At 37.8% G+C, this 23,517-nt stretch overlaps 1 long non-coding RNA gene across 1 annotated transcript in view; it reads left to right on the forward strand.

The window, feature by feature from the left end:
• The window catches only part of LOC145507208 (uncharacterized), a 51,379-nt gene extending 42,705 nt beyond the window's left edge, over window positions 1–8,674 (forward strand). Inside the window, exon 3 of the long non-coding RNA XR_014054690.1 lies at window positions 8,337–8,674. This is a non-coding gene — a long non-coding RNA (uncharacterized LOC145507208). The remainder of the gene's footprint in view (window positions 1–8,336) is intronic.
• The last annotated feature ends 14,843 nt before the right edge of the window (window positions 8,675–23,517 follow it).

The following is a 23,517-nucleotide window of genomic DNA, read 5'->3' on the forward strand; positions in this document are numbered from 1 at the left end:
AAATCCATATCTTGTGTTGTTGAAAGAGGGTGTTTACTATAACCAGTGCATTCTCTTGGCCAAACTCTCTTAGCCTTTGCCCTCCTTCATTTTGTATTCCAAGGCCAAACTTGCCTATTACTACAGGTATCTCTTGACTTCCTACTTTTGCAGAATGGTCTCTGTTTGTTCCAAGGCAAACCATTCAATATCACAGTAATCCAAGTCTATGCCCCAACCACTAATGCCAAAGAAGCAGGAGTTGAATTTTAACCAGAGAATGAAATTAATCAGAAGAGAATTCTGCCTTCTTCCAAACCTGACTACTTCCCTCCAACCTCCATCCTTCACAGCTCCCACTGTCTCCTTCCTGGACTGGCACCATAGCTTCCAAGTGTTCTACAAGCTTCTTCCCTTGCTATCCTTATAACCTACAAACCAGTCCCTGTGCAGCAACCAGAAAGATCTTTTGACAAGTAAATCTAATTTTGTCATTCTTCCCAAACCCTGCAAGAGCTTTCCATCACATTCAGGAGAAAATCCAAACTCCCCACTACTTCTTCAAAGTCCAGGTACCCTGCCTGACTTATGGACCTCATTCATACTGCTTTGTGCCTTATTGGTTTGGCAATCCCAATCTAGCTTTGTACTATCTCAGGGACTTTGCACTTACTATTCCTTTGTCCAGGAACACTGTTTGGCCAGCATCACATGTTTAAGCTCTCACTCCATTCATATTTTAGCTCGTTTAAATTCCTTAGGAAAGCTTTCTTTGACCACTTGTTCTAACAAGTGCTCAGTCACTGTTTATGTTGGACTCTTTGCAACCCCAGGGATGGTAGCCTGCCAGGCTCTTCTGTCCATGGAGTTTTCCAGGCAAGTATACTGGAGTGGGTTGCCATTTCTTTCTCCAATTAATCATCCCAGGCCTCCATTATTCTTTATTCTTACACATTATTTTCTTTTTCTTCATAGAACTTATAATTATCTGATAGCTTATGAAGTATTGATTGGCCAGCTTTTTCATTGTCTTGTCTCCTACTAGAATGTAAGCTCTATAAGATCAAGCACTTTTTTTTAGTCATTATGTGTCTAGCTAGTGGAACTGTTCCTGGAAAATAGTAGATCTTCAGTAAATATTTGTTTAAAAACATGGATGAGTCAGTTAAGTGATGCATATAAAATCATGTAACAGCTTCTCCCACCTACTAAATGTTCAATAATTGTTGACTGATTCCATTATTAATTATCATGTTATTGACCAGATGTATTTCTCACTACTACCAAAACTACTTTGTGTGTGTGAATATTCTTTTTTCAGCTTTCTCAATATCTCAACAGAATTTACAATTCTTGGTAGATGTTGAAAAGGAAGTTAGAACTTTCCTGAATTTATTATCCTGGAAACTCAGTATTTATATATAAAGGTAAATAAAAAACAAGGCTAAAACTATAGCTCCCTAATGTCATTGGCCAGGAGCTTAAAATATGTGTCAAAATACCAGAGATACATCCTGACCATACCTCAATAATTTAGGAAAATATTGAGACATCAGAAAGGTACTCTCCTTTCCTCTCTAGGTTATTTGACCAGCTTGACCTGACCACATGGTCAGGGATCATGAAATGCTTCAGAATTTAAAGCCAATTCCTATTGCAAATTCTTTACCACTCTCTTGCCCCGTTTCTCTTTCCTTCTCTCCCTCTTCTTTTAAAATACTCTTTCCTATCTAAAATCATTTCACTAAGCAATCAAGCTACTCATGCAACCCCTTAAATACTAAACACAGTATTAGTGCCTATATTAGGGTAACAGTTTAATGTATTTTACCTACTTGAACTTTTGATGTGCAAACAACACAATAAGCAGGGAAATTTCCCCCCTATTTTATAGAAAAGTCTTGAAGACAGGATTCAGAGATGAAAAATAAATAAATAAATAAAAGGTTGAATCAGAGGAGGAGATTTGGAGTCAGAAGAACCGAGTTCAAGCCCAGAACTTGTTACTTGTTACTTGAAATCTGCTCTTGAGAAAGTCATTTAATAGCTCTAAGCCTCAGTTTCCTAACTTGTAAAGTGAGAAAAGTATTTGGTACCACTGACAGCACTGTTCTCTAGCTCAAATGTGTACGAATGCAACTGGTAGATGATCAAATTGGCCCATCCATTCATGCATCCATCCAGTCAACCTACAAATATTGATTGACCCTCCACTATGTGAGAGGTATTTTTCCTTCTGAATATCCACTGGAGAGAAGAGATATGGTTCCCGCCCTCACAGAGCTCACGGTCTAACGCAGGTGGAGAGGAGAGAGACACAGATAATACATTAGTCACAGCAATAAGAAAATACTTAACGTGATGCTCACCACAGACGAGGCACTGTTAAAGTGCTTTGCACATGTTACCTCATTTAATTCTCACCACATCCTTAAGAATGGGTACCACCCTGCCACATTTTTTTAGTAAAAGAAACTGAGAGTTGGAGAGGTTAGTTATGGTTATGAAAGTGCAACGAGTATAATTACTATAATTAGTGAAGCTGAGATTTTGAACTCAGTGGGTTGCTTCAGTTCTGTGATCTTAAGGGCTACACATACTGCCTCTCTTAGCAAACATATAATTAGATCTTGTGCTACACACTACTGAAGAAACATTAGAATGCAGTTGTAATTACTATGAGAAACTTAAGCATGATGGCCAAGGACAACCTTAGGAGGAGCTGACATTCAAGCCTGCTTATAGTATTGAGGTTACTACAGGATGGCCCTGAACTGAAAAATATGCTCCATCACACCTTCAAACCATGCAAATCCACCTTTAGGTCAAGGACAGAACTCGTATGTTGAATATCGTTTCAGGTATGCCAGCTGCAGGTCTTCATAATTACAGTGGCATTAGAAATAATTTAAGGTGCCTCACAGAACTTGAATATTTTCCATGGAAATCTGTTTCAGTGCATTCAAATGAAAAATGGCACCCAATGAAAAAGCTGTACTCTGACATTTCACAAGACAGTGTACTTCCCAGTGCAAATAACCTGGAAAAATATGCCTGAAAGTGCATTTGACATCATCATTAACACTGTCAGACTCCAGAGATAAGAAAGAAGCAGCTCTTCTATATATCCTTTTTGGTTGCCCACAGCCAAATACAAACCCTTCTTCAGCTTCCTGGAAACTATTCATCCTCAGAATATTTGTCTGACATTTATCTTTAAGGTCATAAAAAGATGTATTTAATTTAGTAATGTATTTCCCAGAAATCAGCTCACTTCACGGTATTTTGAGGAGACACTGTAAGATTTTATTTCATTTTTCTAAGAGACAAAGGTTTAAAAGAACTGAACATGCAGATTGTAAAGTAGGAAAAGTACTGAAATGAGGAAGATTCTGGAAGATGGTAAAGGGATTTTCTGGTCCTGGCCTCATCACTGACTAACAGTGAGGCTGTGGAGAAGAACATTTTACCTCAGGGATTCAAGTTTCCTCACCTAAAAAATGAAGTAGGCTTTGTAAATTGAACATCTGTTGTTTCTGTTTGTCCAAGATCTGTTGTTCATTCTTCTTGAGCTTGTTTCTTGAATTTTCCTGATGGACTGTCCTACTGGTCACAGTCAGGACTGGGCCTGGAATGAAGGTACTCAGCTCTCTCTGGAGTTGGGGAAGGGATGGTGAGCCAAGGTAAACAACTGGACTCTACTCCCAGAAACTTGAATCTTGAGGGGAGTGATCCTGAGACAGAAAAGTCTTGGTATCGATTCATGGCAAAAGCAGAGAGAACAGTGATTAATGTTTGTCTTTCAATTTTCAGAACGGCCCTTGATCCATTTCTTTCAGAAGTCTGGCTATTCTCCTTTTGGTACATCCCATATTCTTTCAAATAAATTCTTCTCTCTGTCTCTATCTCTCTCTTCCTCTCCCCATCTCTCACTTTTCCATTAATTTAGCCAGAGCCCACTTCTATGACCCCAAACACCTAACTAGTACAAAGAATCACAAGACATTCATCTGCTAAATGATTAACTTAAGATCTAAAAAAAAAAGCAAACAAATAAAACAAACAGAAAAACCCCTGACACCTAACAGTATCCTCTGGCAAGAGACATAGGAGATAATTTTAAATCAAATTTTGTATTTACTATCAATGACTTTGGCCCACCATGGTCTCCTGTGAGTCCCTATCAGGACATGGTAGAAGGTGATCTGCACAATTCTAGTGAATGTCATTCCCCAGAATATGCCTTTCCTCTGGGGATAGGGGCTATCCCGAGAAAGTGAAGTGGCTGAGTCGTGTCCAACTCTTTGCAACCCCACAGACTATACAGTCCATGAAATTCTCCAGGCCAGAATGCTAGAGTGGGTAGCCTTTCCCTTCTCCAGGGGGTCTTCCCAACCCAGGGATCGAACCCAGGTCTCCCGCATTGCAGGCGGTTTCTTTACTGGCTGAGCCACAAGGGAAGCCCAAATCCCATAGCAATGATTCAAAGAACAGAACAAAATGTTGCATTACAGAGCTTTCCTGTGGGTGTGCACTGGCATTTTAGTGTTCTGGGAATGGATTACATCTGTCCCACAAAATATTTGTCTCTTCAGGTTGCTTCTGGTTGTGAGCATCCTAGTGTGTGTGTGGGGGGGGGAGGGGCGGGGTAGTTGGAGTATCCTCTGCTCCATGCCCTGAGGGCTGCTAGTGAAAAAACCAGAGGGATCATATCAGAACTTACTGTTCCATCCCAGTGCACTGAACAGAGGCAGGCAGGAACCCCACCACCTGGAAACCCACTGAGCAGAGCCTAGAATCACTAAACATACATCTGGACAGTCAGCTACACAACATGTTACTGTCACAGCCTCAGATGTGGCATGTTGGGGGTGATGAGAGAATGGAAAGATCCAGAAGTCTCCTCATGGGTATAACTGATATCCCTCTTAGATCTGTTAAGTCTGTCCATGTTTTTTATGGGATGTCCCGCTAACTATGTAGCAACTGCCCTCAAATACATACACTTTCTGCAAATAAGAGCATCATGTTTGTTTTGAAACACTTGCCGTAAAAATACATAATTGGATTTAAAAACATCCAAGTTATCACAGAAATGTAAAGGTTACTTTTATCAATGAAGCCAGAGTTATTGGATTTTTTCAGTGTAATTTCAGTTCAGTTCAGTTCAGTTGCTCAGTCATGTCCAACTCTTTGCGACCCCATGAATTGCAGCACGCCAGGCCTCTCTGTCCATCACCAACTCCCGGAGTTTACCCAAACTCATGTCCATTGAGTTGGTGATGCCATCCAACAGTCTCATCCTCTGTCGTCCCCTTCTCCTCCTGCCCCCAATCCTACCAAGCATTAGGGTCTTTTCCAATGAGTCAACTCTTTGCATGAGGTGGCCAAAGTATTGGAGTTTCAGCTTCAACATCAGTCCTTCCAATGAACTCCCAGGATTGATCTCCTTTAGGATGGATTGATTGGATCTCCTTGCAGTCCAAGGGACTCTCAAGAGTCCCCTCCAACACTACAGTTCAAAAGCATCAATTCTGCGGCGCTCAGCTTTCTTCACCGTCCACCTCTCACATCCATACATGACCACTGGAAAAACCATAGCCTTGACTAGATGGACTTTTGTTGGCAAAGTAATGTCTCTGCTTTTAAATATGCTATCTAGATTGGCCATAACCTTCCTTCCAAGGAGTAAGTGTCTTTTAATTTCATGGCTGCAATCACGATTTTAGATTTTTATTAGCTATGTGTACAGTTTCTTTTCAAAGATGAATATCAAGAAAAAGAATTCAAGTTTTTCTGCCATACAACACCCCTCTGGATAAATATGCCACTCAACTTTCCTTGTCTCAGCTAAACAGCCTTATTTCCTGCTCTGCAGACTGTGTCCTCTCCTCTGATGAGCTTGTTTGACTCATACTTGGACCGTGTTCGTTGTTCTGTCCCTGTGCCTCCTCATAAGTGTTCCCTTCCCATGAAATGCATTAACATCTCTCCTTTCTGAATTGTATTGCTGTTCCAATGTTCAGTGACCTCTCTCTGAACACCAGTGGTCCTTATTTTGCACTGTACATTCCAGTTCTTGATTATGAACTGTTTTATTTTATATATTCTAATCTTGTCCTCCCAACTGTAGGAGTGAATTGGGGCAGAGACATTTGCCTTTTTCCTTCTGTCCATCTCCCTCCCTTCCACCTCTGCTCTCCCCATTTTGTTCAGTTCTTCCTTAGTTCTGTGACATTAGAATAGGCTCCAGGCCAGTTTCCCTGGATTCGTCTCTTTGTTTTCTGATCAGTGCTTTAATTTTTTACCAGGATAATTCTCCTAAGCACAATTTTTATTATGACACTTATCTGCTCAAAATGCTCCATAGTTTTCCAGTCTTTATCCTGTTATTTATTTAACGGCTTCCTTGGTCTGGCCTCCACCAATCTGTCTCACCCCTTATTCTCCCCTGTGCAGAGCCTACACTCAAGATACCTCAAACTACATGGTGTTGCATAAACTATACTCTTCTGCAATGAAGCCTTTTATGTGTGCTTCCTTTTCCACCCTTAAAATTTATAGACAAAAAAGAACTTCCTGATGAACCTTACTCAATCTTTTCCAAGTCTAAAAGTCTTTTAAGACTTTCCTGGGACATTGTTTGTAGATCATGTTATTTTCTGCATTAATTATCGTATTTTTCCTCAAGATATTTTGCTTCTTGTAAGTATGGGTCATATCTAACTCATCATTCTTTTCTTTTTCTCTTGAACCTTCAGCATAGTACACATAAAAAATTCAGTGAATATCTATTGAATAATGAATTCCATTAACTCCCCTGCAGTAGCTAGCACAGCTCTAGAACAAGGCAGAGATTCTGAGTACGTACTTATTAATTAGTTTAGGGTTTTATGAGTCGTGATTCTGTAGGAATAAACACTCTCTCATTCTCTCTCCTTCTCTCTCCCAACACTTTGAAAATACTGACAATTCCCACAAGAAGTGCAAAAGGACTCTGACACACACAAATGAAAACTTGTTTTAATTAGTCCAGAGTGACTCCTGTTCTCTCAATCCTTCAATAATTATTCATTGATTGCACAGAGTTTGTCTAATGATTAATTCAGCAAGAAGATGCTGAGCATCTGTCTGGAGCTGCTAAAGAGTGTGCTCCAGTCACCAGATTTTCATCCTCTTCTCTTCTCTGCCCAGTGTCTAGCCAACCAACAGTGATCTCTCTTAAATACTATAGATCAAATTCTCCTAGAGAAACAAGTCCCTTAGGAAGTTACTTTAGGCTGGTCTTTGGGCTCTAACAGATCCAAACATGTTCCATCATCCATATGCTAGCTGTCGTCTTCTTTCTCTGGATACCTGTTCAGTTATGTGGCTCTTGTGTAGATCGTCTGGCCTATTCTGGTCTCCTTAGCTATTGAACTCTTCTGTGGGCCAGGACTTCTGTTTTATTTGTGATGCTAAGCTACATTTCTCTTTATGCTGTCTTAATTTGACTGTCATAATGATAAATATTATGTCTTATTTTTATTGAGGTATAATTAACATGTAATATTACATTGCTTATAGATGCATAACATAAGGATTTGATATTTGTATACATCGTGAAATGATCACCACAATAAGTCTAGTTCATGTTTGTACCCATACATAGTTACAGGTTTTTTCTTATAATGATTGCTTTTATTATCTACTCTCTTAGCAACTTTCAAATATGCAATATTTCAAATATACCATTCGACACTGTTAACTATAGTCACCATGTTACGTTTCATAACCAACTATAAGAAAAATTAGAGCAGGAGTCCAGATGATTTTAGAAGGATTTATTGAAGGGAAACATCTTCCCAGACATGGAAGGCAATGTAAAATGATGTAGAGAAGTGGCTCTGAACCTTTGACACCACTCACACCACTTTTATGGTCATAGTATGTGCTCAAAGCACTTATGGAAAGATCAAAAGCAAGATAGCTCTTAAAATTAAGATATCTCATGACTTTAAAATAAAATAGAATATAGTTTAACTTCTTAGTAATATACAAACTACATGAAAATTACTTATTTAAAACAAACTTTACTCCTTTAGTTATATTTTGATCAATATTTGTTCTCTGATATTTGAAAAATGACCATATTCATGTTGGACTTTGTTTTGATGTGCTAAATTAATACAAATTTGATTTCACATAAGTATGGAATCACAAATGGGAGAGGATCTCTTGTCTTTGCAGATGTATAGATGTTGCTTGCTCAAACTCTGGAATCCTCAGATTCATTGACTCAAGTTTTATATGAACTTATATGTCATTGATTTGTAATCTAGTGAAATATTTTCTCACCCAATTTTTATCTTTTATAGGTTCCAGGCATAGGAAACATGTGCTGCTTGGTTTAAAATCACTCCTTCTTCTGAGATAGGACATCTTCTCCGTATACAGGTTGATATATTATTCTGAAGCATGAGGGCATTTATTGTCACAGAATTCACCATACTGGTCATGGAGGGAGCACACAACTGAAGTGAAGCCTACCATATGTGACGCTCTATCCTCTGGTCGAAGAGATTTATCCAGAGATGGTCATGAAACCAGTGCAAGCCTATCAGAACATTCTCCCAGGTGTTTTCTAACTAGAGATAGGAAGGAAGAATGCCCTTCCCTTTTTGGTGATAAGACTAAACAAGTGTTAAATCCCAAATTGCCTGTGGTCATCTTTCCTGGACTAAATGAAGAAAGGCTCAGAGTAGTAGAAGAGAATAAGGCTGAATTAAGAGAGAATAAAATACCAAAGATATAGAGAGATTTCTGGGAGTTTTGAGTCCTTGAATTCAATTACCCACAAGATCAGTTGCAGAACAATCTGAGAGATTCAACTTCATGAGTCAATAATTGGCCCCTTCCCCAGCCACCTGTGCCTGAATTACTTTTCTTCGAATTCCAGTCATTTGTAACCAAAAATCTCTGTGTAATACACACTTTACAAGAATAATACTACTAATGATATTTTAAGAGTTCTTCTCTGGGAATAAAGTATAAGGTGTTAGCAATCAGTGTCTAAATGATGTCAAGCTACAATCTTACCATGCTATCATGCTGAAATGTATCACAACAGACTACAAAGTAAGCCTCAACACAAGTTATTCATCATTGTATAACTTATTGGAAGGGATGATGATAAGGGTGTCCGTGAACCATCATAGGAAGTGATTCTGGTGCCTCATTACTTGTGGGCACGCATAGCTTGCCCATGTACATAACTCACTGGGATTAACTGAAGTTGGCAAATTTTGATTGGAGAATTGTGCAAGTTGTGCAATGCGCCAGCATGTGTGAGGTGATGCCAGAATAAAGATAAGCAGAGTACCAGCAATTTAAAAGAACTAAAATATGCAGTGTTCTTTAATTTGCATTTTGGATAATTAACTTTTATTCGATTTAGAAAGCCTAGTCCTTCCAGAAAGAACAACCCAGGAAAATGACCTCACACCTAAATAAGAGCCTCTTTTAAATAGGACTAAACTTTCTTTTTATGATGACAATCTGCTAGTTTATTCTACAGGCAAAGAGAAAAGTCACCTTGGAGCAGATCTTTGCTTTGAAAGGGTCGACAAGGACAAATGTAAACTAAACAGGAAATATTCTCAGAGAAGGTTATCACATAGCTTTTGCAGCCAGGGAAGCTGCTTTTCTGTTTTCTTTAGTATGCCAAGAGGTGAACCTATTTTATAAAAAGTTTCATTGAAGAAAGAGACCCAGACTCTGAAACCAATTTAACTGGGTACAGACTCTACAGGTGACCTAGGATAGCCCTAAACAAGAGGTCTCCCGGTAGGAGGAGACATAGAGGCACAAGAGGAACAGGCTAGAAGGAAAGAGTTTCTGGTTCAATGACCCTGGTCCAAAATAATAGGGCCCAAGCAATGTCAGAGAACAGCTCCCTTTGGAGGGATATGTAACTAAGGTGGGAAGTCCCTCTGGACCTGACCCTGACATGGTGTGGTATTTAGAGGAACAGTGATGAGCATTTGCAAAACAAGACAGTTCTAACCACGGCATTGTTACAGCCTGTGTGAGATGACACCACACTTATGGCAGAAAGCGAAGAACTAAAGAGCTTCTTGATGAAAGTGAAAGAGGAAAGTGAAAAAGTTGGCTTAAAGCTCAACATTCAGAAAACTAAGATCACGGCATCCGGTCCCATCACTTCATGGCAAACAGATGGGGAAACAGTGGAAACAGTGACAGACTTTATTTTTGGGGCTCCAAAATCACTGCAGATGGTGACTGCAGCCATGAAATTAAAAAATGCTTACTCCTTGGAAGGAAAGTTATGACCAACCTAGACAGCATATTAAAAAGCAGAGACATTACTTTGCCAGCAAAGGTCCAACTTGTCAAAGCTATGGTTTTTCCAGTAGTCATGTATGGATGTGAGAGTTGGACTATAAAGAAAACTGAGTGCTGAAGAATTGATGCTTTTGAACTGTGGTGTTGGAGAAGACTCTTGAGAGTCCCTTAGACAGCAAGGCGATCCAACCAGTCCAGCCTAAAGGAAATCAGTCCTGAATATTCATTGGAAGGACTGATGCTGAAGCTGAAACTCCGATACTTCGGCCACATGATTTGAAGAACTGACTCATTTGGAAAGACTCTGATGCTGGGAAAGATTGAAGGCAGAAGGAGATGGGGACGATGGAGGATGATATGGTTGTATGGCATCACTGACTCAATGGACACGAGTTTGAGCAAACTCCAGGAGTTAGTGATGGACATGAACACCTGGTGTGCTGCAGTTCATGGGGTTGCAAAGAGTCGGACACGACTGAGCGACTGAACTGAACTAACTGTGAGATTCTGAGTCACTGAGGGAATCTGAGCAGCCTTAGACTAACCTGAGTTGGACTGTGGATGATGAGGGTATGGCAGCAAATGGAGCAAAATGTCAAAGGAAGAGTAAGATTTGTAATTCTCTCTTCTGGAGTTGGCAGTGGACTCAGCCTTTTGAGCAACTAATCAGCCCCTGCGGTCCTTGGTCTCTCCAGAGCAGGGCTGGTCAATGACAAGCTCACAGACCAAATCTAGCCTTCTTTTCTAGTGTCATTAGGACACAACTGCCCCCATTCCTTTCTGTATTGTCTGCTATTGCTTTGGTGCTCCTGTGGCAGAGTTGTGGACTTGTGACATAGATTATGTCCCTCACAAAACCTGAAATATTTATTCTTAGGCCCTTTACGGAAACCATTACTGACTCCTGATATTCAACAACTTTCACAATTTTGCTTTACCTCACCTATTCTTATTCCCAATTTTTGTCTCTGAGTTTACTCTGAGCCCGTATGTTTGCTCTTATAATTTTCAGAATGAACCATGACTTTTTCTTTACATACCATTCTCACCCATCTTGCTCATGGCTGAGTTCTCAAACAACACCCTGTGTGTACATGCTGTTGCGTCAGTTTTGTCCGATTCATTGCAACCCTATGGACCTTAGCCCACCAGGCACCTCTGTCCATGAGATTCTCCAGGCAAGAATGCTGGAGTGCTTTGTCATGCCCACCTCTAGGGGATTTCCCGACTCAGGAATCCAACCCACATCACTCGAGTCTCCTGCATTGGCAGGCTAGTTCTTTACCACTAGTGCAATCTGGGAAGCCCAAACAACATCCTACTCCACTACAATGTCAAAGTGTTTGATTCATCAATGTCACATTCTAGGGACATGAAATCACTGAGCACAGTGAACTTCTGACATGACTTCAAACACACAGAAACATTTGAACACAAATTTGAGTTTAAAGCTTACGTTTAAAGATTTAAGGGAAATTAAAAATATTTCCTAATATGTCACAAAATATAGTCAAGTACTAGTTTTAATAATATATTTAAATTTCAGACATCCATTTGCCTTTGCAGATATTATTCAGAGAAAATGTTAAGCCTTAAATGTCATAAAATGGCAAAGTCCACATCAAATGAATATCATTAATTTGTTCTATCTGTGCTGAATTCTTTCAAAGGTATTTAATATGGCTTGCAAATTAGAGTAAATTCGCCAATTTTTCAGGAAAAACAGATGGGAACACTGAAACCAATAGTTGTATTGACTAGAAAGGAATATGACTAGATTTAATGGAAATAATATTACATTCCATTGACCTATTATATTCCAGTTACTCACTGTCATCATACACAATACAATTTTTTAAAGTCTATATATTGACTACATACATAGTGAATGTGCAGGAGAAGTAGCTACTCCCGGCATATATCTGCCTCTCTATAATTAATCAAATCAAAATTTAATAATTCAATAAATACTTATTAAAGAACAACTTTATTCAAGGTACAGAAATAAATGAGCACATCTGTGTTCTCACCAAGTTCATACTAGGCTAAGGAAAGTTATGCAAAATCAAATGCTCAAAAACAGATACCAGTTTTCTAATTTTTTTCTCATCTACCCATTAAAATAATACAAAAAAATGCTTTTCCTTGTCCAATTTGTGTTAATATCAATTTTTAACATATGTTTAAATGATTGCAAGAGATATAATTTTAGTATGTTATAAATATGACAACATTGGATAAATCTGTTATATCATTTTAGAACATGTATCCCATGGAACCTAAATGCCATTGTGATTTGATACTTACGTTCATTCACTGGTGGCTCAGACAGTCAAGCGTCTGCCTACAATGCGAGAGATTCGGGTTTGATCCCTGTGTTGGAAAGATCCCCTGGAGAAGAAAATGGAAACCCACTCCAGTACTCTTGCCTGGAAAATCCCATGGATGGAGGAGCCTGGTAGGCTATACAGTCCATGGGGTCGCAAAGAGTTGGACATGACTGAGCGACTTCACTTTCTTTCTTTTCTTTTCATTCACTAATGATATAAATGAAAAAGAAATGCTTCCTGTAATGGTGATTTAGGTGATTGAGACTAACACTCCTGCTGAATACAACAGACAATATATAGAATATATCCTCATAACAGCATCAGATACCCAACAAGTCAATGAAGAATAACCAATTTTAGGCCAGTGAGAGTAAACATCACAAAGAGGTGAACTGGAGTTGTTGACCTCGGGGACATTTGTCCATGGAGAGGAAACAACTCATACTTAATTAAGTAAGGAACTAGCGCAACTAGGAGGGAATTCCCCATAGACAGCTTTGGGGCTGATTTTTGGAGATAAGGGGACTGACCTTAAGCTCAGTGACTGCCAAAGCAGGAGCCTAACATAACTCACTCCTGTTATGGGCAAATACCTCATAGAGACCACCTGGGTAACTCAAGAGAAACCTCATACCTTGATCCTGTAACTGCAAGTGTCCATGGGTAACTGGGAACAGGAAATAAAATTCTTTCTGAAGAAGATAATAGCATAAGGGATACATTTTATCACTAATTTATTTTCAAATAAAATTGGCCAGCAAATCATTTAAAATTACAAAGCACATGAGTTTACAAGAATCAGAATGAGCAGCAGTAGACAGAAACCAACCCAAAAGAACTTCAAATACTGGACTTATCAGACATATATGGGAATAAAACAAATACATTCTTTAAATGGAGATAAAATTGAAACTCAAAATTTTCATGGAATATAGTTTTGCAGATTTGAAGAGGGACTATCTAAAAATTATATAATTCAAAATTATATAGGTAGATTTAATAGGAGATTGCTGCTGCTGCTGCTGCTAAGTCGCTTCAGTCGTGTCCGATTCTGTGTGACCCCATAGACAGCAGCCCACCAGGCTCTGCCGTCCCTGGGATTCTCCAGGCAAGAATACTTGAGTGGGTTGCCATTTCCTTCTCCAGTGCATGAAAGAGAAAAGTGGAAGTGAAGTCGCTCAGTCGTGTCCGACTCTTAGCGACCCCATGGACTGTAGCCTACCAGGCTCCTCTGTCCATGGGATTTTCCAGGAAAGAGTACTGGAGTGGGGTGCCATTGCCTTCTCCGTAATAGGAGATTAGACCCTTATTAAAGTGTAAAGGTGGAAAATAAACATGATCAGGAGAGGATCAAATCTACAGTATTTTAAACTGGGTTTAAATTAGGCTGTATTACAGGAGGAGTAAAAGAGGAAATACAGACATATCAGGTGAAGAAAAAATTTTCAGGTATAACAAAGAAAAGCACATAAGAGAATGGAAGATATAAGCATATAATTCATGATATGTAGTGTATAATACATGGGCTTCCCCAGTGACTCAGTGATAGGAATCCACCTGCAATGCAGGAGACATAGGTTCAATCCCTTGGTCGGGAAGAGACCCTGGAAAAGGAAATGGCAACCCACTCCAATATTCTTGCCTGGAAAATCTCATGGACAGAGGGACCTGTAGGGGTACAATCCATGGGACTGCAAAGAGTCAGACATAACCTAAGTGATTAGACAACAACAACATATAATACATAACTATATATGTAATTACATGACTTCAAATTAATTAAGTTAGTTAAAATATGAGAACTAGCACACAAATTTAAAAATTAATTATATCATATTTACAGAAGATTTTGAAAATTAAAGTATAAAGAAAGGAAATATTACATCATATAAAAACAAACAGAAGAAACTGATGTAGCTCTATTAATTTATAATGGAATAAAAAGTTATCAAGTTGCTGTAGAAATTAATCAAAGGCTTTTCAAGACATGTACAGCAAAAGTTAAAAAAATTTAATGGTAGAAATGAAAGGCCTAAATAAATGGAGAATTATACCATGTTTGTGAAGTGAGATATAAGAATACAAAATTGTCAATTCTCTCTGAAGCCACCCATAAATTCAAAGCAGTCCCAATAAGAATTCCAAAATATTTTTAAAATGAACTTGACAATCTGATTATAAAATTCATATGGAAAGATTTTGCCTGTCTTGAAAAATAATTTGTTAACTAGGCATTATAATCATTTATTTTCTCAGTTTATTACAAGTACATGAAAATATAGTTCCAAGACATAATAAATGATCATTCACTTAGAAGCACTCTGTTTATCAAGTGAAATTTATATGATATAGGAGGTTAAAAAAATCCTTATAAAATCAGAAATTGTTTGTTTTTGGAATTTGCCTTTAACTTCAAGTAAAAGCTTATATTTGTGCCAAATCTATTTCAAGTATCACTCAAAGTACTAAAATACAAAACAAATAAACAGAGAGGTAGACAAAAGAATTATTACATTATAAATTGATTGACATATTTATGGTTGATGATTATTACATTTACAATTATGAATTGGGCCAGCACATTTGCATTTGCAGAGGATTAATTGATATTAATTAATTGAATCGAGTTGCTTAAATTCAACATATTAAATCCAAGGTTGCATGTTTGGGATCTGCTACACTACAATAAGAGTCATGGTGGGTGAGAATTATATCTGTCTTTTGTAAAGTCAAAAGAATGTCACGTTCTCATTCCCTTGGAACAATGTGTGGCAAGTATATAGATGAACCTAGGCTAGTCTGTGGGTTGATGGGAATCACACAGCCCTGTTGTGTCCTCCACCCATCAGACAACCATCAGAAGCAGAGTCATTTAGCTCATTGGCAACTGATAACAGACCCATAAAGGAACCCAGTCTAATTGTCAAACAGCAAAGCTGTAAGCTAAACAAATTTTCCACTAAAATTTTGGAATGATTTATCACAAGCAAAAGCTATTTCAGCTGGAATGATTTTGCTTCAGTTTTGGGCTGCAAAACCTTGTTTATTTCTTTCCCAAGCCTAGTTTTCAGTTTATCTGGTGATGCTGAGATTCTTTTTAAAATAAGTTCCTTTTCTGCTTAAATCAGCTAGAGATGGTTTCTGTTGCTTGCAACTGAGAACTCTGACATATACATTTGCAATGAGATAGAATTTGATATGATAATGCATTTTTATTGCACTGCCAGTAATTTATATCAGTTTATAATATTTTCTTTTATTCAAAATAGCTAATATATATTACATCCTAACTTACTTGGAGAATAGATGAAATATATTGCAATGAACCAAAAAGGTAGCTCTTGGTATAGAAAAAAACTTAGAATGAAAAAAAAATGTTTATCATTTTCCCTGTCTATTCTTCCAACCTTGGCACCCCCACCAGCTCTAGAGTAATCTTGGAAAAAGAGAACAAATTATAAGAGGGCCAAGTGAGCTTTAAGAAAGGTGAGTTTAAAAAGTAGCATGGATACCAATAATATACTGATACAGATTAGATATAGATCTAAACATAAACATAGACATAAAGATTGATGGTATATACACAGACTTAGAGATAGATGATGTAGATATAAATGTAAGGCAATATTTTATATTTGTAAAACATCTTTGAATCAGTTTCAGAGGTGTTTACAGTCAATGGAATATAAAAGTTGGAAGAATATTTAAGTTTTACCTAATTCAATCTAAGGATTATTTTTCCTTTAACATCACTAACACATGTTTACTAACCTCTATCTGATCATTTTTGACTTCAGGGTTAGAAAATCATAAGGTTAATGGATTGCAACGTAGCATATTTTCCAGAAAACACACCTGTGAAAAAAAGAAAAATGAATTATGGAATAATAAAAACATAAAACATCGAAATTTTAACAGTGAATCTTTCATAACAACCAGAGAGGAATTTCAACTGGTTAAAAAATGTAATCAACACCTTATGCTTTGTCTCAGGAAATCAAATAATTCTTCTAACCTGAAAGAAGATAGGAAGAAGTTAAATTCCTCTTCAGTCAAATGGCCCTTGGCTCAAGCAATAGTTTTCTACAAGCCAGGAAACAGTGTATATTCCTTTTCTTTGAAATTTCTGTTTTTTCTAAAACTATCCCCATATTCCTACTTCATTCAGAGACTATAACTCCCAAAAACCAGCAAGGAGAGACTTACAGTGGTATACTGCATGCTGGGAAGTTAATTCCCCAAAGTAAAATACTTTGAGCTGAAGCAGAGGAGGTCTAAAAAGCCTCTTAAGAGTGCAAGCCAAGCACTGCAGTTTTTCCTAGATTCCATGACTTTATTAAGAATCAGATAGCAGGAGCTCAAGAAGTCCCACTTCAGGAGAGCAGAACTGCAGAAAATGCATGCCTTGTACACATGCATTGAAAATGATGGAGTAGCCATGTCCCTGTACTACCTTTGCATTCATTCACTCACTCAGCAAATATTTACACTTGAACAGTCTAGGCATGGAGAATAGAGCAGTAGATAAAAAAGACCAAGTCCCTGCCCTTTAAGGAACTGCATTCTAACAGGAACGAAGAAGTAAAATATGTCTGTGGCTCAGCAGTAAAGAATCCACCTGCAAAGCAGGAGATCCAGAGACACAGGTTCAATCCCTGGGTCAGGAAGATCCCCTGAAGGAGAAAATGGCAACCCACTCCAGTATTCTTGCCTAGGAAACCCCATGGACAGAGGAGCCTGACATGCTACTGTCCATGGGGTTGCAAGAGAATCAGGCATGACTTAGCAACTAAACAACAACAAACAAAATTGAACTTAATGGATGAAAAATAAAGAAAGTTAAATGGTGATGGCTGTGTGAGGAGTGATCATTGTTACATACATGAGATCAGGGAAGGCTATTTGATAAAGTCAGTTTGAAAAGGTGGTCTGTAGGAAGACACTCAGCAGCCCATGTTAGTTTGTGTGCTGAGAGGAAGTCTGAGCATGCAGCTGGCAAGCCCTTCCTTAAGTTACTTGCATTGTCTCTCCTTCACCTTCTGCAGTATTCTGAAAGAAAGAACAGATTATCCATGACAACAAAGAATCAGAGAGCTGCTAAGAGACTTCTCAAGGAGAAAAAGTGTCTAATGTCAGTTTTTGTACTTTGAGATAATGATGTCTTTCATAACCATACACTAAGCTTTTGCAACCCAAAGCGTTATTGGCAGGCCTAAGAAGTGGTGGATTCTAAGCCACCACATGGAGGTGTTTGTAAAGGATGGTTTCTTTTCTAGGGCTGCCGTGATGCATAATTGCAGAGGACACTCTTCACAGAATATTCCAAATCCTGATTAGAATTGTACAGTTGACTATTTTCTGCCCATTGCAGCATTATCTACACAAAGAAAGAAAGAAGAATCCATGGACAATTTGTCTTAAGTTTATGGTTTGTCACTCTCCCCCTTCTCTTCATGTTGCATTGGTATTTATTTCATGGTTTACTCCAGCATTTATTTCATTGTTTTTATTTATATGCATATTGGTATTTCTCATTAGCTAGTAGATTACTTGGGGATATACATGCATGTGGGTCAGCTTTGCCTCCTCAGTCTAATATAAATAATTGTTAGACAAATGATTCAGGAAATTAAAAAATACAGAAACTTGTTAAGCTTGTATTCCCTTTTTTGTCTGTGTGTTATTTTCCTCAAATATTTCTGAGTCTAAAACATGCAAGAGAATATAATTTAGCATCAATAGCCAAAACAGCTTCAAAACAGTTGTGTCCACTTATTTAGGGCATGCTTGTGAATGGCCTTTCGTCTGGATTAAGTAGTCATTCTTTTAAGAGAAGATGGCATTGTAATCATAACCATACATCTGGCCAGACACAGATAGTCCATTGTTTTCCTAAGTCCAAATAAAGAGCTTTTCAAGCTGTTTGTCAGACCCACTGGAGGCAGAGTGTTTTAACTGAGTTTTGGCAACAGGAGGGACCTGATAAAGAAAAATTCACCCCAAATTGTAATGACTCTTTTTCTAGGCATCTTAGATTGTTTATTCACAAAACAAATGTTAAATTAATAAATGTTTGATGCATAAAGTTGAGCAAATCCAGGAAAACAAACATAAAATCTACTACACTGTGATAATGATTAACATATTAGTGTATATACTCTTTATATTTTATTGGACATTGGAGTTGTTAACAAATTTGCTTTCTCATAAAAATTCCCTGATTATTTCTTTCTTAGAATTAGCTCCTAGGAAAAGAGAGGTGTTTGATTATTTGATACATTGAAAACCCAATGCATGGTTCTTGGAAAGTTTGATGTAGCCACAAGATTTGGTGAACAAACACTACATGAAGATACCAAGTGTTCTGAAGTCACTGTTGACTGGAGTCATAAGTCAACAGTGTTTTTAACAAGCCAAGGTCCTGTGGATCTTAGTTAGCATAGCCCATTCATGTTGATATAGCAAAAATGACTCAATAGGAACAGCAAGCTACAGCTTCTACAGGAAGGAAGTCCAGCTGAGTCAGGGTTACAATATTAGAAAATGAAGCATATCATCATGCAGGTTTTGAAATTTATCTTCTTGGCACTGGTGGATGGAATCAGTTTTGCTCTCTTCATTTTGATTTTTATTGTGAACTTCAGGCCAAAACTATACTGTGAAGGCATATAAGATTCATATGGCCTCAGGGCCCAGGTGCATGAGAGTCTAACTTAAATGTTAGGCATAGGGAGTGGGCACTTTGATGTGGGTCAAATTTTCTGTTCTACGTTATCCTGTCTTGAACCTTACCCAGGGTCAAGAAGGGACTATGGAAAGGCTGACCTCTCAAGCTCTTGTTCAGAGACTCTTAAATTCGTCACTCGTTGGGTTCATGTTGATTTTGAATGTCATAAGGTCTAGTTGTGTTTTATACAGAGACCCAGAGTTTTGTGTATTAGTCATCTTGGGCTGCCATAACAAAATGCTATAGACTGGCCAACTTGAACAACTAAAATTTATCTTCTCATGGTTTGAGAGGTTAAAAGTCCAGGATCAAAGTGTAGCAGATGCAATTCTGGTGAGAGTCCTCCTCCTAGCTTACAGACAGTTCAGCTTTTTTTGTGTTCCTACATGTCAAGGAGGGAGAAGAGAATTCTCTGATATCTCTTCTTATAAGAATACAAACCCTAGAGGATCAGGGCCCTTCCCTTATGACATCATTTAATTATTACTTCCTTATTGCAAATATAGTCACGATGGGGATTTAGGCTTCAACATATAAATTTTGGAGTCAACATATAAATGTTTCAGTCTGAAGCATTTGGGTTCACCACAAAGGGATTTACCAACATTAAAAAAAAAGAGAGAGAGAGAGCTAGAAAGATACCATCTTTTGGGCCAACAGGCAAAATTGCTGCTGCTGCTCAGTCGCGTCAGTCGTGTCCGACTCTGTGCGACCCCATAGACGGCAGCCCACCAGGCTCTGCCATCCCTGGGATTCTCCAGGCAAGAATACTGGAGTGGGTTGCCATTTCCCTCTCCAGTGCATGAAAGGGAAAAGTGAAAGTGAAGTCGCTCAGTCGTGTCCGACTCTTAGCGACCCCATGGACTGTAGCCTACCAGGCTCCTCCATCCATGGGATTTTCCAGGCAAGAGTACTGGAGTGGGGTGCCATTGCCTTCTCCGACAGGCAGAATTAAGTCAATGCAATTATTATAATCACTGATAGACTGTTAAGGAATAGAAGCAGACTGTAAGTAAGAATCCAGTGTCAGTAAGAATCCAGCTTGCTTAGATTTCCCAAAGGAAATTTCAAAGTGAATTTTGAAATTAGAGCAAGGACAGAGATGGAAGAATAAAAGGAAAATAGTTTCCTTCCTAAAAGTTTAAAATTTTAGTGACAAGTTTAGAAGCTTAGGAGTGACAAGGCTACACAGTCATGAAAGGCAAAAGAAGATGAATTCAAATCTAACAGTTCTCAAAGATGAGACTTCAATAAATGGCAAATTGTGTTCATTAGTAAATCGGAAAGGATGGCTAGAATCAAGTATGGCCTAACCTAAGGGAAAAAAGGCAACATTTCAAAGAGTAAATGACTTTCAAGAGGAACCAGATACAGGAAATTATTGGAGGGTGTAGAATTAATGACAAGAGTGATTGAGGAATTGCCTCTCTTTATTGGAAAACATGACTGAGAAAAATTTTATGTGGGAAAAAATATTGAATGAATTTTCAGTGCAATTGTAGCATGATTTGGAGTTAATTTTAATAATTTTCTGCCCAGTAAGAATTTCTGAAACATGTTGTTTTCTCAGAAGGACATAGAATTTTGCATTTAAGGAGTGGATTTATGAAGATGGACACTGAGCTGCCCTCAGTAAATTCCTGATGTCGAGCACTTTCATTTTTATTTCCATTGATGAAATCTAATTTCCAGAGAAATAGTTCCAGTTCTGAAACATTTCTCTAACTCTGAGTAAGAGAAAAACTGATACCTCTGATGAGATAAGAAGGAAAATACTGAGTGTGTATTTTTGTCTCTTTCTCTTTGTCTCTTTCAGATCTTGTAAAGTCACAAGGATAAACTGTACCCCTGGTTACCCAGTTTCCCTGCCTGTGTAATGACTGTGCATGAGGGAAGGGAGGGAAGAATGGAGAAATGGGAAACCCAGTATGTCCACATGTCTGCATTCTCTGATTCAGTTTCATCAGCAATAAAGCTAATATTTCATTTCTCAGTTGATTCTGAGAGGGGGACTGAGATAAAGCTAACCAACATGCTCAAAGCCCTCAAAGTTCAAAAGCACTCAGAATGAAAAGCAGCAGCTCTCCACCCTGCACCCCATCCAGCTCCTGAGTTAACCATTTCAACTGTTGTTTTAAAATCCTTCTGAGGATTACTGACATAACCTATGTATCTACTTCTTGATTCACCAACTTTGAATAAGATTACTGACCCTTGCTCTTTTCTCATTTTATTAGTTTTATGTCCATTTCTAGTTCACCTAGTGGTTTTATTTATAAATGATACACTCTGTGTCCTTTTCTTGAACTATCAACTTTGTTGTTCTTCAGTCACCAAGTCCTGCGACTCCATGGACTGCAGCACGCAGGGCCCTTCTGTCCGCCACTGTCTCTGGAGGTTGCTCAGATTCATGCCCTTTGAGTCAGTGATGCTATCCAGCCATCTAATCTTCTGCTGCCCTCTTCTCCTTTTGCCTTCAGTATTTCTCAGCATCAGGGTCTGCTGGTTTTTGGTTTTTCATCTAGTTGTTTTATTTATAAATGATGCACTTAAATATCTATTTCTTGAACTATCAAGTTTAGACAGTATAAAATTGACATATAATACTGATTTCATCTTTCATCTTCTGTAACTCTCTTCCCCTTCCAAATTCTGTCAGTTCTATTATTATTGCTTTTGCAATGTCAGTGTTTACACTATTCATGTTTACATTCCTTTTTAACACTATACGTGAAATGTCAGTTTTTTGCTTATATCTTGATTGCAAAAATTGAAAATAAGAACCAGACAGTCCAATGTTATAAACACATAAATAATTATTCAATGAAGAATCAATAATGTGATTGTGCTTATAAAGAAGAAAATATTACTTTATACTGCTTTAAATTTGCTAATCAAAGGAAAATATTCCAAAGAGAAATTTCATATGGATTATTTTTTTCTCATTCCCCATTATTTATTCAAAATGTATCCAAAATCTTTATTTTGGTTTTGAGCAGTGGTTACTTTTACAGCTGTCATTTCCCCCAGCATTTCTTATTTCGTATTTTATTAGTTGACAGAATTTAATGTAGTCCATAGAAAACATATTTTTGTCTTGTAATTAAGAAATTTAAGATTCTTAATTGAACATATAGTTTACATATTCAAATCTACTTCCTTCTCTATGTCATTCTTCTGAAGATTTTCTGACTTTGTGTTATAATCTAAACTGACTTCTAGTCTAGCTTCAGAGCTGTTTCTGAGATTTCTTTTTCTCACATCCCTAGGTTATTCATACTGTTTCTTGTAGTGTACATTCTGCCTTCCAAAAAAGAACAGTTCCCATTTTGTTAGAGTACATCCTGAAGTAATTTTTTTCCAGAAAGTGCTTAAGAGGTAAACTTTCTATGTAAAATCTTCCAATGGCTTTTCCCGCATATTTGAGTTAAGTTTGATTGGATTTGAATTCTAATTTTAAGGGGAAAGTGGCCAAGATGGCAGAGTAAGAAGACCCTGAGCTTACCTCCTCTCATAAGCACACCAAAATTACAATTTTTTACAGAACAACTATGGATGAGAACAAAATGAAGAGTAGTTGAAAAGATTTTCCACATCAAAGGATATAAAGAAGAAATCACAATAAGGCAGGTAGGGGGTGGAGACCCACAATCCTGGGTAGGCAACACAAAAATGGGAGGGAAATCATAACTGCCGAGGTTCTCTCCAAGAAGCAAGGGGTGCAAGCCCACAGTTTCCAGGGCTAAAAGAAATATAATTTGATAAATATTATACAAGAGGTTTTGATTCAACAAATATTAATTGAACTATATACTCTGCATCTAGAGCTGTGTTAAAGAGCTTAAAGGCATTATCTCATTCAATCTTCAATTTCACCATATGAGAAAGATATTATTAATATTCCTTTTTAATAGATGAAGCAACTAAACCTAAATATCTAACTCTAAAACTCTTTCTCTTAATTTTGAATTCCTGAGAAAAGAAGTGACATTTCCCCTGCTCTGTGGAGAATGAATGGCATTTGCAGCATATATTGGGAATACTAATCTCATTCTGGCTTTAATTTTCTCACATTGTCTTAATTCTCTTTCCTTGTTCTAAACAACGTTTTCATATTTTAGTATGGTTATCATTGCA

This window comes from Giraffa tippelskirchi, chromosome 5, assembly GCF_054371585.1.
Source record: "Giraffa tippelskirchi isolate mGirTip1 chromosome 5, T2T-mGirTip1v1.2.pri, whole genome shotgun sequence".
Lineage (NCBI taxonomy): Eukaryota > Metazoa > Chordata > Mammalia > Artiodactyla > Giraffidae > Giraffa > Giraffa tippelskirchi.